General features: G+C 48.0%; 1 long non-coding RNA gene across 2 annotated transcripts in view; it reads left to right on the top strand.

The window, feature by feature from the left end:
- LOC114011166 (uncharacterized) overlaps window positions 1-8335 on the top strand; it is a 28908-nt gene extending 20573 nt beyond the window's left edge. For both annotated transcript variants that reach the window (XR_003552993.2, XR_008746862.1), the window contains 2 exons: window positions 6003-6132; window positions 6542-8335. This is a non-coding gene — a long non-coding RNA (uncharacterized LOC114011166). The remainder of the gene's footprint in view (window positions 1-6002; window positions 6133-6541) is intronic.
- The last annotated feature ends 6183 nt before the right edge of the window (window positions 8336-14518 follow it).

Raw genomic sequence — 14518 nt, 5'->3', positions numbered from 1 at the left:
GGAGGGGTGCTTAGAGAGAATTAAAGGGACTGCAGCTCTTCCATCAGTGCAACCTGGCACACAGTGTGCTGTGAGTTGTTTTCCTGGGAAAAAGGCTGTGTCCCTGCATCCAGCCTGGAGAAAGATGCAATAAGCAGCTATTAGTATCATGTCTGCAGGTCGCTGAGCGCTGCAGTGAGCTGGTTGTCAGCTCCGCACCAGGTTCCTGCCGTCTGCGCTCTTTGAGTGAAGAAGCCCTTGAAAATCCATCCATTTCTTAAAATGGAGAGGTTTGATGAGTTCATCTGACAATAACTACGTAATAGGACCAGTCTGATGGTGTTTGGTTTGCTGGTACTGTATTGTTTCTGTGCTCATAAGCTTCCATTTTTAGTAAGCTGCACATTTGATTGCTTTGGATTTTGGTTTGCTGCCGCTCAAATTACCGTGCTAGCCCACACCTCAGAGTGGCTTGTGCCAGGCTGCTTGCAGACTTTTAAGACAGTCTAATTGCCCTGATCTTGGCATACTTAGATCAGGGCTTAATGCTCTCTCTGCAAGCAGGGGGAAGGGAAAAATACTTGTGGGGGTGGCAGGAAGGGATTTCTTCATCACTACCCAGGTTTTGCTTCTGGGGTGTAGAGGGAAAACTTAAACCCAAGTCTAGAACAATCGAAAACAATGACCACATGATTTTCTGGGTTATTCAGGCTGGGTTCTGTTGCAAAGCACCAGCTTGATTGGCAGGAGATCTGATCATAATTTTCTGTGCTGGACCATGTCAGAGGTACCCATCAGGTGAATCCCAGGGGCTTTTGGGGAGTTGCAAAGGCAGGGGCAGGAGGGCAAAGCCAGCCATGGCAATGTTGCTGCTGTCCTGTGTCTCCTGCTAAAGCATGAAGAAATGGGGAAAAGCTTTGTTCTTTCTTTGTACCCTCACCAGCATGCCCGCAGCTTTTCCACCGTCTGTCTGTGCCTGTGTCTCTTTCCATACCACACATACACAGGTAAAAGCACGTTTGGCAAGAGGCAGGGTGAAGGATCTCAAAAGCGCATTCCTTTCCCTACTTGGGTCTCTTATTGCAAAGATAGTGTCAATTTTTATTGCATAAAGTAAAGGCTAAACAGCATCCATCCGGGAAACACCAGAAGCCAGGCCTGTAGCAGAACAGCTGAGGTGCTAGACGAGGAGCTGGTCGCCTGGAGAGCAGCTGATGCTTTCTGGCTGGCTCTGCTGTTCTGCACCAAGGGGGACCTCGTGTTTGTGACTGCCAGTGTGGGACGGACCTCGAGCTGCCTTTATCGGAGACAAAGGTGAGTGTGGATACCTGTGGGGTTTCATCAGTTTGTAGTGGAAGGGGAAGAGTTGGTATGTGAGGATGTAACTGGCTCCTGTGATAAACCTCCTTTCCTGCCTCCACCACACTGCTGTGCCTGCAGAGGACCTCACAAAAAATCCCAGTTTCTCATAAATTTCCCAGGGTATATTTTCTTTACAGAGCTAAAAGTCTGGAAAAATCAGCAAATGCACACAGTTGTGCTATTTAAGTGTTTTCCCCATCACAGTCCTTTTTGGCGTGTGTCTTAGGTGCATGCCCAGGTGAGCTCCCTGCTGACCTAGCTTCAGCCTGCAGATCCTCCTCATAAATTTGGATGGAAGGGAACCTCAGATTGCTGGGGCAGACTGCCTATCTATCACAGGCTATTACATTTCCTTTGCTTCTGTCTGGAGCCCAATTACTTGTGTGGAAATACAGGCATCTGGCCTTGAGCTGCTATAGCTATTGCCTTTGGCACTGAGAGTTAGTGGTTACGCACCCTGGCTGGTGGACGCCTGCGCTCCAATACTAAGCTGAATTTGTGTGGCTGCTGCTTCATTCCTTGGTTCCTGCTGTGGCTTTCTCCTCTATATCATACGGTCCCTCTGCAACCCCTGTTTTCTCTCTCAACAAGTTCATACAATTTGTAGCAAGGTCAGCTACCAATATCCTTTATAAACTCTTCAGGTTTTTCACAGTAGCATTTTCTCCAAGTCTTGAAGTGCCTTTGTGTGTGTGTGTGTGTGTGTGTGTATGTGCAGCTTCTGAAATGTTGAACACCTTCCAAAATTGCAGAGGCCAGAAGTAGATACAGTGTTAGGGTCATCAATGTGCATGGTTAAAATATCCCCTTCAGCCCTGTTTGGATCTGCAGGGACTGCAGGAGCCCTTTAGGCACACAAGGGATACGTTTTCCCACTTTTCCGTTGAGTCCTTCCTTGGTCACGGCCCTGCTGTCTTGCTCCCTGCCCTACTTCTCTACATCTGGTTCCAAGATTCAAAAGCCTTTTCTTTGTAGGGCTTGGCAGACTGAGAAGTCCAGCTTATGGTGCATGGCTGTCCTGTGCCTTCCACTGGTCCCTGGGCCACCTGGAAAGGTGCTGCTCTCTTGGCCACCCAGAAGGCCGCCAGACCCCATTGACTTCCAGCGAAGCCACCACATTCCGCACGCTGACAGCTGCTTGCTGAGGGGTCAGCGGCTGGCTCGTCACTCCTTTCAGGGGTGAAATCTTAAAAATAATTTCTAAGAAAATCCTTTCCACATCTTTTAGAAATGGAGCAATGCAAGAATCTGGCCAGATAATGGAAAATGCAGGAGAAAGCATAAGGGTCAAAGATGGTAACGAGGCAGAAAGCAAAGTGAAGGTCCCAAAGGCTTGGGCATACATCTGCGTGACTGAGCTCGCCAAGCCCTGCTGTGTGCTGGCTGCTGGGCTCCAGCTGCTCCTGGGCAAGCTTCTAGGCAGTGGCAAGGTGAAGCAATGGGTATAGGCAGGGACAGGGGCCCAGTCCAACCATGACATCTGGCCTTCCATGAGTCGGGGAAAGAACAGGGTCAGAAAACTCCTGCAACCCAGATGGGATGGTGTAACCTGGCCCAGCACACTCACCTGGCTGGGTTTTACATCTGTCCTGGCAGCCTGAGTAATTGCCCCCAGGAGCTGCTCCAGCATTTCACACATCAGGCCCTGCTCTGAGTACTGAAGCACTCACTCAGGAGGTTACTGTAAAAAAACATTGAAAATCATCCTGGAGCAAAAGCTCATGGGACCTTTGCTGTTGCCTGTGCACCCCTGTGCAGCCTGAGCACCTTCAGCCTTTGGCAGTAGCTGTGAGCAGGGTGGACGGTTCAGCCTTCTTTCAACTGATGGATGCATAGTCCATTGCAAGGACTTGAGCCAATTTTGCACTGGTGCAAATGGATGCAGCTCCTATTAAGTTCAATGCAAAACCAGGCGTATAAACCAAAGCTGAATTTCGGCTGGAGTCTCTTTATTCTGTAATAAATTCCTAAATGGATTGTCAGATTCGATATTCTCTCATAAATGTCTAATTAAGGAAAAAGAGAACCTCTGCTTCATAAAATCCCTGACTGATAGTACTAATAAAATGTCATAAATGCAATGAATGTTGTGATAATGCTTTTAGAGACTAATTGCCTTTCATTATCATTAGCACAGAACTGATCAGCACCCAGACTAAGATGCCGCTGTGCCGTGGTGGCATCGCTGGATGCAGGGCAGGGATGGCCAGGAGGAAGAGGAGAAAGGAAGGGCCTTCGTGTCAGTGGCCAGGTTTTGTACCTTCCTCACTTGTCCCTGGGCTGGAGACCACCTTGTGGCCCCGGGAGCAGGGAGCCCTGTCCCCAGGCCCTTAGGAGTTCACTGGCGGGGGTTGTCCCTGTGCATGGTCTACCCTCTGTCCTGCAGAGCGTTACCCTTGCAGCAGGGAGCTGAGTGTGAGGATTGGGACTTCCACTGCAGCCATTTGGGGAGCCCCCAGCTGTGTTCAAGGTGAGGAGGGGGCTCCTGGACCAAATTGTATACCCGTGGGCAGGGATGCAGGCAGAGCTTTGCTTTGCTGCTCCCCTGGCATCCCACCAGTGTGCTTTCCCTGCATCACACGCTTGCCCCCACACCCCAGCCATACATGGGGCTTAAAGTTGGAGATGGTTGTGGGGAAATTATATGCAAATATGCAAATTATTTCATTATGTTGCTGGCATGAAATGACATGCACAGAGTGGATAAAAGCTTGGCAGCTACAGAAATGGGGAAAGCGAAAAGGAGTTCAAAGAGGGATGCTAAGCTCCCTCATCTTCCTCTTGCCCTCCGCAGGAGCAAGCTGCAGGAGGAAAAAAGCCTCCAGGCTGGCCTGGGAAAGCGTGACATCTCCACCTAGCTTTCCATGGCTACCTCCATCACGCTTGGTTAATGCAGCTGAACATCAAAGCTTTGGCCGGAATTTATTCACATATCAAGCCACAGCTGTGCTGCATTTGCAGTACGTGCGTATTCTTCCCAGCCTCGTCTAGTAAATTGTCAGTGGTAGAGAGGAGATGGGACCAGGAGCTTCTGTTTTATTTATTCTCTAAAGCAAAAAGTCAAGACCGGCAGTAAAAAAAAGATATTTTTCTTGCATGATTTGTTGTCTAACACAGCAGTGCTGGGTGTCAGGGAGGGGTAGGACAGGACATGTGAAACACCTGGAGTTACAATGCCAAGGTTGTAAAGTTTGGAAAGAATATGCGTAAATCTTCCTGACACGTATTTTCTCACCCCTGCCTGGTGTCGTGCTGGCTGTTGGTTAGATGGCTGCACGATCTGAGGCTTGAGGCTGCCAGCACTGACCTGGCATCGCTCCTGCCCTGAGCACCACAGCTGACCGGGGAGCCCGCCTGCTCCAAAACCCTAACCCCAGCTGGCTTCTGGTGGCTGTGTCCAGCCTCATGCTCGGAGCCTCAGCAATTAGATCATTTAATAAACCATCTCATTTCGGGCTGTTTTGTGTAAAGCATTTTACCTGGCTTTATTTCTCACATTGCTTTGTATTCCTTCAAACTCCAACCCTGCAAATCGATGCGGTGCCGCTATTGTTGCCTCTAAAATGTTTACTTCTGGCTCTCTTTAGGACCTAAAAGGCTGAAAACTGCATCGTAATTGCCCAATTAGTCCTAATGCTGCGTAGTGTTGACTGTTTAGTTACCATATATTGTGTACAGAACTAATTGTGGTGAAAGTAAATGAATGTGAAGGAAACAAACAAGCTACTAGAAAATAATTACTTGGAGTGTTTCTTTTTAGTACCTGTACAGCAGATTTCATTATAGTCAACAGCTTCTAAAGCTGCTTGAAATAGTGGTATTTGTCATTTTCATAGAAACTTGATAATGACATTAATTTATCTTAATGGTCTGTTCTATTGTTATAAATAGTAAAATTAGCTTAAATTGTCTTGCTTTTGCTGGTTTTGGATGGCTCCAAAGGGCCCCACAACAGCAGATGAGTAGATAATTTGGTGTGCTTGACAGATTTCCAATAATTTGTTATGTGGAACATGAGGTAATGCTAGTACCATTAATGTTCATTTTCCTCCAAATTCATTACTGCCCTTTTCCCTTCTATCTTTTTTAATGTCTGGGCCATTTTTCTATATTTCAAGTGGAGCTACAAAGCCTATTCATATTCAGCTATAGTAGCTATTAACATTCTGCACATAGAGAACATCATGTAGAAAAACAACTCTTTATGAAATGATGAGGCTGGTGGCTATTTATGCTGCAAAGTAGGTAAAATGGGTTGTTTGCTGGTATTAGGGATTGGCTGTAATTAAGTCAAATGTAATTTTAAAGAAATTTAAATGTTTTCATTTTTATAGCCAAGGTAAAACACAATTCAGGGAAATTCTAAGATGGTGTAAATGCATTAATAAAAACTATTTTCCCTGTTTTCTACTGCTTCTGTTTAAACTTCACTGAGGATTTTATGCACGGCTAGTTATTTGCACAATATTTTCTACCTAATTTAAACCTAATTAGTCTTGGGAAAGTATTAAAATTAATGGTACTTTTATGTGGGTTTGCTGATACGGTAATGCTCTGAACAAACAGAAGAGCTTTCCATCAGGGAAGCATTATTTTGCCGCCTTCTTTTCTTTCTTTTTACTTTTGCATTTAACCAACGTTGGCATCCTCTTCCCCTCCAGGTGCAGAGATGCAGAGCAATAGAAGGGGAGGACGGGGATGAGGTTTTGCTGTCCATATTTCACCAGAGCGTACACAGCATATATAAGAACTCAAGGAGAAGCAGTGAGACAGGAGGCTGACTGCCATGAGGTGACTGTGGAGGGATGCCCAGCAGCACGGCCACGTCGCGCCATGTGGCAGGGGAGCAGGGGCAGGCCAGGAGGGGAGGTGGGCTTTACTCTGGGGGAGGATGCCCTGGTGGTACCTCGCTGCTGAATGGTGGTGGTGGTGACCCTCCATGCAGCCAGGTGGGAGAGGGGTGGCCCTGCAGGCACTCCCTTTCTGCTGGAAGGCGCTTGGTGAGATGTAGATCTTGGCAGAACAACGTGAATGCTTCCACCAAAGTACGTTGTTTTGATGAAACTTCAAAGAGAAAGCACTCCTGAGTGATGAAAGTATTTTTGAAAACTGCCATTTCATAAAATCTCAGAGTTGTCTTTCAGGAAACACTTCACTGAGAACATCCTTTACTTATGTATTGATTTTACATTATTTTTAGATTTCACAGAATCACAGAGGGGTTAATGTGAAGGGAGCTCTGTGTGAAGGTCCAGCCCCCTGCACAAGCAGGGCCACCTCAAGCTAGTTGCCCAGGACCGTGTCCAGATGGCTTTTGGATATCTCCAAGGTGGGAGCTGGTATTTCTTCAATTTAGGTGTATCAGGCAACATGTGCCTCTGAGAGACCACAAATTAACATGATAGTCAAAACAATGCATTTTTTTAAACTTGCCTTTTAAATCAGCTCCTGCTTATGCTTGATGTGAACATCCACCCTCTAAGCCCATGTCCCAGCACTACCACTTGGCTGGGACAGTGTAATGATGGGATGCCCTCTCCCAGGTTTAACCATGCAGGGTGGCCCTCAGCGAACCCTCTCGTCGGTCAGCGGGCGCAAAAACCTCAGGGCTGGCTCAGCCATTGCTCTGGCAAACACCTACGTGGAGGGATCACCTTCCTGGCCTCCCTGCTGCTCATGGAGGCATGATTAGAGAAGATGCTTGGCCTCTGGGTGAGTGAAGCTGGCTGAGATGGGCCTTCCCTACAGCTGCCAGTGAGCTGGATGGGCATTTTCTCTCCATGAAACTGGGTACCCCAAAGGTGGGTGCCCTAACACCAAATGGCATTGCTGCCCGGCTCCCTGCAGCCGACAGCAGCAGCCAGCAAGGGTGAAGGCACCTGTGTGGGGTGGCTTGTTCCTGATTTATGGAACATTACCCCTAAAGAGGTCACATTTCCCTGGCAGCCACAAGACCACAAGCTTTAAGCTGGGTTTTGCCTGAGATGCATAGTTTCCAACCCAGGAGCGCCTTCCAGGAGGTGGCTTGAGGCAACGGCTCCCCCAGGAGCTCCCCCTCCTCTCTGAGGATCCCACCCCTTGGGACTCCTTTGGTGCCCCATTTTTATGTTTTACCATGTGTGCTTAATGTTGTCTGATGCCTCCTGCATCCCATGAAGAGAGATGAAATCTTTGTGGATTAAATTTTCCTGACTGCTCTTTAAAAACAGCCTCTCTCAGGTGCTTTACATCTGACGTACTTTGGAAATATTCCTCCTCCTCCTCTCTACTGTAAGATTAATCTCACCTACCCTTAGACACTATTGTGTGAAGGTTGGCACCTCCCTTTCAAGATGGGGGGAAAAAGGCTATGCCCATAGTGTGAGTCACCTGATTTATTTTAGACAACTACATTAGGATGAGATGAACAGCACCTGAAAGTGCCAGCTTCTCTCCATTAAGGAGAAAGGGATTCCAAGCTCCCTGGTATAAACATTAGGTATCAACATGACATGTATATGTGCCTGGGCAGAACACCTCTGTCCTCATGCCTCACATCCAGACTGTCGGTGGGAGAGAGATCTGGTGGAATTCTCCTCCACCATGAAGGTCCTGGGTAGCTCAAAGATTCCAAAACTACAGCCATGTTTTACTTCAAGATATGAAAGTGTAATGTAATTACAGGTTGCTGAGTCTTTCCAGACTTCCAAGGCTTATGTTCCTCTCCAAGTGTGGGCTGAAGGTTACATGCAGTCTACTCAAAGGTCTGTTTTGCTGTTTCTGTTTTGTGTATATGAGATTTAAATATTTTTTAAAAAAAGGTGTGCTGGTCTTATTTTTAAATTCTGGGGATGCCGCTGTGCACGCTGAATTCTAAGAAAATCTTTTTGTCTGTTGCTGCTCCTGTGCTGAGAAATACATTGACTTGACTGAGCATTTATAATTAAAATATCTGATATTCAAAGCTTCCAAAGACTCACCAAGTGACAGTCAGACACACCTGGCTGAAGCTGGAAATGGCACATTTTACTTGTTGTTTGCAAGTATCTGTCACAACATGCCAGGTTTGCTCCTTGCTCCCTGGTTAGCTTTTATCTGTTTGACAATGAAAAATCATGCTAAACAAAGGGGAAATTTGCATCGCGAAGATGCACCTCTGTGCTCAGCCTTCCACCCTTGTGATGAAGTCGATAGCTGTTTGTTTCAGCATCACAACCCCTACGACTGGTAAAAAGAACTCTCAACCCCAGGTGAGCAGCTCCTTGTTCTTTGCTGTGGATGGGAGACAATGAGAAAGCAGCATCCAAAGGGTACAGCTGATTGATGGAACGTTTACCCTAAACCAAGGAAGATGTCCACCCGGCTGTTCATTTGTAAAATAACAACCGAAGAATGAGCTGCAAACCTCACATCTTACTCACTCCAGTTGCCTTTACCTGGAGTGCCCGAGAGGAAGCTGTGTCCGGGGCCTGGGGAAGACCCTGCCTGCTGGTGGCAGCTGGTGGTGGCATGATGGCAGGGCTGGCCCTCACAGTGGCTCTGAGCAGGGGGCTGGCAGTGTTGCCACTGAAACCCCTTCTGGGGCTCTAACACGTGTGTATAAAGGTTGATTTGCTTTGGGGCTCTGCACAGAGGAGTGAGTTTGTTTAGGGAGCAAGTTTTTGGTTTAATTGTATTTCAGGTCACAGGTACTTGAACGCTCCAGCCATGGTCAGCAGCAATAGCTGAGGAGCTGTGGCTTCTTTTGCCACAAAGGCAAAGCCAAGCCATTACAGAGACCTCTTGTTGGTCATCCATGTGCAGCGCAGTCATGTAGCCCATGAGGCCGTAACACACACAAAGACCTGGACGTAGTTGATCTATTTGCTAATAGGATGAACTAATTATAGCAATAAATGATGGATTTTCTAAAAGCAGACAAATTCATTAGACTGGGGCAGGTTCTCCTCTGCCACGTGGAAGATGGGGGTGCAGCAGCAGCCATCTGCCAAAAGATGTTTCTGCAGTGCTTCTCGACCGGCTCCACTCCTGATAAAAATTCCCTCCCCCTACCTTCCTTGCCAACAAAACCAACGAGACACAAAAATAAAATGAAGTAAGTGTAGGCAGAAGCACAGCTGCAGGACACCTTCGAAGCCTGCCCTGGGGTTGAACCACCTGTCCTGGCTGTAGCTTGCAGCAGCAGTTCAGGTCCAGGGTGGCGGGGTCAGTCCTTCCCAGATCTTTGTACTTTGGGGAAGGTAGGCTATATAAACAGTGAGGGGAGGGTGAATTAAGAGAGAAGGAAGCAAAGGAAAAATGAGCATGAGGGGTTTAACCTAGCTAAGACTGACTGACAGCTGTGTGAGGAAGCAGAGCTGTGCCTCAGGGAGCTGCGAGTCTGGAAGAACAAACAAGTGAAATTCAGCCTTGCCCAGGCTGGACCACCCAAAAGGCAACAAACTTTGAAAATTATCTATAATTTGTTACCTATAATATGTAGGTAGTTACAGTTAGTTTCATGGGTAATACATAATCTATAAGTCGTAAAAAAATATTATCTATAAAATATGCTAGAAAATGATCTACAGTTTCCCTGTCCTGAGGTTTTGATGGATTACACACCCTCATTCCCAGCCACATCCAATCTGGCTGGGAAGCAGGATGCTATCAAAACATGCCCTTGTGCAAGCACTGCTGTGGCAAGTGGCTCTGGGCTCAGACCTGGGGTTTCAGAGCATGTTGGTGGAAACTGGTGCCACCCAACCCCTCAGAGGTACCCGAGGAGGCCACCGCAGTACAGGTTCACACACATGGCCATTGACTAAAGGAATACTTCCCTGTGAGTATGTGTCCCAGGAGGCTCAGCTGATGAAAAATAATTTTCTATGATTTATGTCTCACTAGATTTCTGGCAGATCGTGGATTTTTTTGGGGGTGGGGTGGGTGCGGGTGGCAAAGCGTTCCATTCAAGAACCTCCTTGCGAAATACAGTTTCTTTAGATTGCAGTTCAGGTTACTCTGGACAGCTGAGAGATACGCCCTGAGAACACAACTGTTTTGGTGTCAGGGAAGGTACTAAAACTCGCCTCGATTATGCTAGTGTCCAGGGGAAAGGCAGTGAAACGGGCAGCAGCCACGCAGGCTGGGGGATGGCCCGAGGGGAGGACGGCTGGGGCGGGAGGTGGGTGTGCTGGGGGCTCTTCTTGCCTGGCTGAATGAACCAGGACTGGGGAGCCAGCCCTGGAGCTGGCCTCGGGGAGTTGCCGGTGGCACTCAGCGCCCACTCTGCTTGAACGTCATGGTGCAAAGGTGTTCACTGGGTGAGAGATGAAAATGTGGACCAGGATCCAACTCTGCACCTCCCATGGTGAAACCAGTCCCACTGAGGATACTGGAGGTCCAGAGCAGGTTCAGACCGTTTTTCCTGTGGAGCAGATGTACTGCAGGGTGCCACCCTCTCTCTCCACCACTACCACCCACATGCCACCAGCTAGCCCTGCCCGCTCCTACAGTGCCACAGTTCACCCAAGAAACATTTCAACACCTTTGGCCCCAGTCAGCAAGTCCGCTCTCACAGCAGCTGAGAGTAGCTGCTCAGACTTCTCGGTCACTGGTTGTCTCCTGTAACTGGGAAGCTTCTCCTGGCGCTGGCACTGGCTGTTGCAGACACTGTTCAGAGGAGTAAGGGACAGGGTCATGGGTTTCCAAGAACACCGTGGCCAGTGCTAGAAAGCAGCAGCTGCAGCATGGCCTAATGGTGATCACCCCTTTGGCATCCACCCCTGCAATGGCCAGTGCCAGGAGAAGCTTCTCAGTTACAGGAGACAACCAGTGACCGAGGTGTTGAAACGTTTCTTGGGTGAACTGTGGCACTGTAGGAGCGGGCAGGGCTAGCTGGTGGCATGTGGGTGGTAGTGGTGGAGAAAGAGGGTGGCACTCTGCAGTACATCTGCTCCATAAGAAAAATGGTCTGAACCTGCTCTGGACCTCCAGTATCCCCAGTGTAGAGGAGCAGTGGGACTGGTTTCACCATGGGAGGCGCAGAGTTGGATCCTGTCCATCCTCAGCCTGGTTCACATGCAAAAGGCATCAGGGAAAGAGGGACACTCGCTTTTCCACTCACCTGGAGAGTGATGCCCTAGACACACCTCTGCTCGGTGGGTGAGGAGCTATGCAAGGAGGCTGATGCAGCAGCAGATGTGGGCTATTGCATCCCTGCCTATGGGGCAGGTTAACTGGGATGTAGGAGAGGAGCTGGCTGCTCTCTCAAAGATCAGTTGTAGCTCACCAGCCACACGCCAAAATTTGCCCGTTATCACAGCCTGAATTCGACTGAGCTGAGTTGGAGATGGGGTAACAAATTCAACAAGTCTCAGAATATTTGCTCTTCTACCCTGCGTGAACTCATACAGATCTACTTCTCAAGGTTTATGGTAAAACCCATTCATGCAGCTCAGGCCAGGCTGGAGCTCTTTTCTGCGTCGTTAATTCCTTGGCTTGTTTTTCTTTTTCCAAAGTTCTCTGCAGGTCATTCCCCCCAAGTGCAGCAAGGGATGGAAGAGCACATTGAAACCATTATTGATAAACAGTTGCGTCTCAAAGCTACACAGAGCCATTATTTCACAAAGATGTGAACAAAATGGTTTTGCATTGTGTGAATTATTTTCCTATTTGAAACACAGAATTTCTCTCAAATAGCTTTAAAACCCATATTGTAGTGAAGCATCCAGTTTGTTCCATTAACTACTCACAGAGTCAACTGCAGAACCACTGTTATTAATTTCAATGGAAAGCTAAAATGCAGTTCATTTTCTGTAATTGCAGGCCCATCACCTAAAGACCCAGGAAAAGCTTTTAATCCAAGGCATTTTTAGAAGGGCATGATTACATCACATATCTTCATAAGGTGCACAATTACCAGGGCGTCAATCACAAAGAAACACAAAGAACCAAACTTCCTGGGCTGTTAGAGACATCCCCCTCCACCGTCCTGGGGCTGCTGGGGTGTGGGGTGCTGGGGTGGGTGCCGGAGGTGGGGCACCTCTCTGGGACCTCGCCATGGTGGGGAGCACCAATCCCAGAAGCTGTCCCAGTGCCAGGCTGCATCCCCAGTGCTAACAAGGCTGGCAGTGATGGAAAGCCCCAAAGACCCCTTATGCCTCCCCATGCTGCAGCCAGCACGCTACCTGTCAAGAGGATGATGCGGAGCGAGCCTGAGCCTGGAGGAAGCATTAGTGGGCTGCAAGATGCCTTGGAAAAAGCAGCACTTCCAGTGTTGTAGGGGAGTGGCCATGCATCACTGCAGCAAGATGGTAAACAGGGAACACGCAAAAAAGTCAGAAAAAATGGCAGAAAGCTTGGGAAGAAAAATCTGAGGGTAAATGCTATTTTGTTCAAGGATGAGAAAGACTTTGTGAGGTGCAGAGTACTCAGCTGAATAGAAATTCACCCCAAAGGCACAGGAAAACCTATTGCAGCTGGATGGCTGACCCAGGATCCCTGAACGAGCTCCCCAGGATGGGATGAGGGCTGCAGTGGCATGGTGGCTTCTGTCCTGTCCTGGCTGCCCTCGTGGACATCATCCCATGCCAAGCTGCTGGCTACACTCACACCACAGCCAGAAGGGACTGCGTGGTTTAAATCCAAGGTCTTTACTATGCTGATTCTATTAAAGAAAAAAAAATTACATAGCACCTCTGGCACGTCTGTGGGAAGAGGAAACGCCAGCTGGAGGGAAGAAGAAAGGAAAACCTTTGGGTTTGAATTATTGCTTGACTGTTTCGCTCAAGGAGGGACAGCCATGATCACCTGCCGCAACTGAAGCCTGCTGCAGCCTGGGGGCATATCGGTAGGACTTGCACCCACAGGCAGAGTTTCAGTGCAAGGCCACCATTTCCAAGCAGGATCCTTCGTCCTCACAAACTTGACTTACGGAGAAAACTCAGACTGGTGGAAACCCATAGATGCCGGAAGACCAACTCACTTTGGCGTCTGACATGCATTAACAGCACTTTCCCCTTGGCTCTTGGCTTCAGTCCTCTCCCGCTTTAAGCACTGATGGATGCTGAGCAGTAGCTGCAGCAGCAGAGGGGCGAGAGAGCTCAAACTGTTTCTTTCCAGGGCTGCTTCAACAGTATGGAGGACCCACCTCCCGCTGCATCCCACGAGGGACCATTCAATTGATTGCAAAAAGAGCTGAGTGTACTCAGCACCTTGGTGGATGAGGACTAAGGTGGGTGATAGGGATGGCAGAAGTAGCTGTTTGGGAAGCAATTTAATTAATAAAAAGGTAAGAAACAAAAAGGTCAAGTCTCGCCTCTGCTGTGCTGTATTTAGTCTGCACGTGTACACAAGACTTCAGGCTCCCATTTTTGTGGTTTTGTTTTTTTTTTTTTTTTTTATCTAGCTCATTTCCCCAAACATGGTAACATTTTTTAACTTTAGTGGATGACATTTTGTAATATGTTTAAGGATCTGTAATATTTTATGCTTGTAGCCTTTTTTGCAATTGTTGTTCCAATATGGCACTGATGCTGGTATTAAAGTTTAATATGATTAGAAAGCTCAATTGTATAACCAAGGGGTTATACTCTTTATCTGTTCAAATCTGATTAAAAAGCTTCTCTTCAGTAGCTTTCCACAATCGCTTTATAGCAAAACCTGGGAGCAAAGCCACCAGCACTTTGGTTTGTCCCAGATTAAAAGAAATACCAAATGGGTTCCTTAATTGCATACCTCATTCATTACCATACAAATCTGGGTCCAAACTGCAACCCTGGCTTATTTGGCTTTAGTGGAGCTGCTGGCTGAGAAAGGGCTTGTGCAACTGGCTGGATACCCAGGCTTGCCCTGAGGCTGGTTGAGGTTCAATACTGATCTGCTTTAAGGGCAGGGAAAAAAGCTTTTTGGGCCTGCTGCCTGGAGGTTTCACCCCCATACACTATGCTCTGGGGGTAAAGCAGAGCTGCTAGATGAACCCCTTACTGAGCAGAGACTATTTTGTGTGCTATGGATCCACAGCATTAGGCAAGCCTAGCTCTGAGACTGGAGTTAGAGAGCGCTCCTGATGTGTCCACATGAACCTTTGCAGCTGCACCTTCAAAGGTGGGGATGGCTGTTCTGCTGACTACCTCCCTGCAAAACACCAAGGCTGAGACACCATGACCGCTGTCTCCTGTGTAGCCAAAACTGGTATGCGCCACCGCAGCACGCTTGA

Source organism: Falco peregrinus, chromosome 4, assembly GCF_023634155.1.
Source record: "Falco peregrinus isolate bFalPer1 chromosome 4, bFalPer1.pri, whole genome shotgun sequence".
NCBI classification, from domain to species: Eukaryota; Metazoa; Chordata; class Aves; order Falconiformes; family Falconidae; genus Falco; species Falco peregrinus.
The sequence above is the reverse complement of the archived record's forward strand: the minus strand, read 5'-3'. Positions and strand labels throughout refer to the sequence as shown.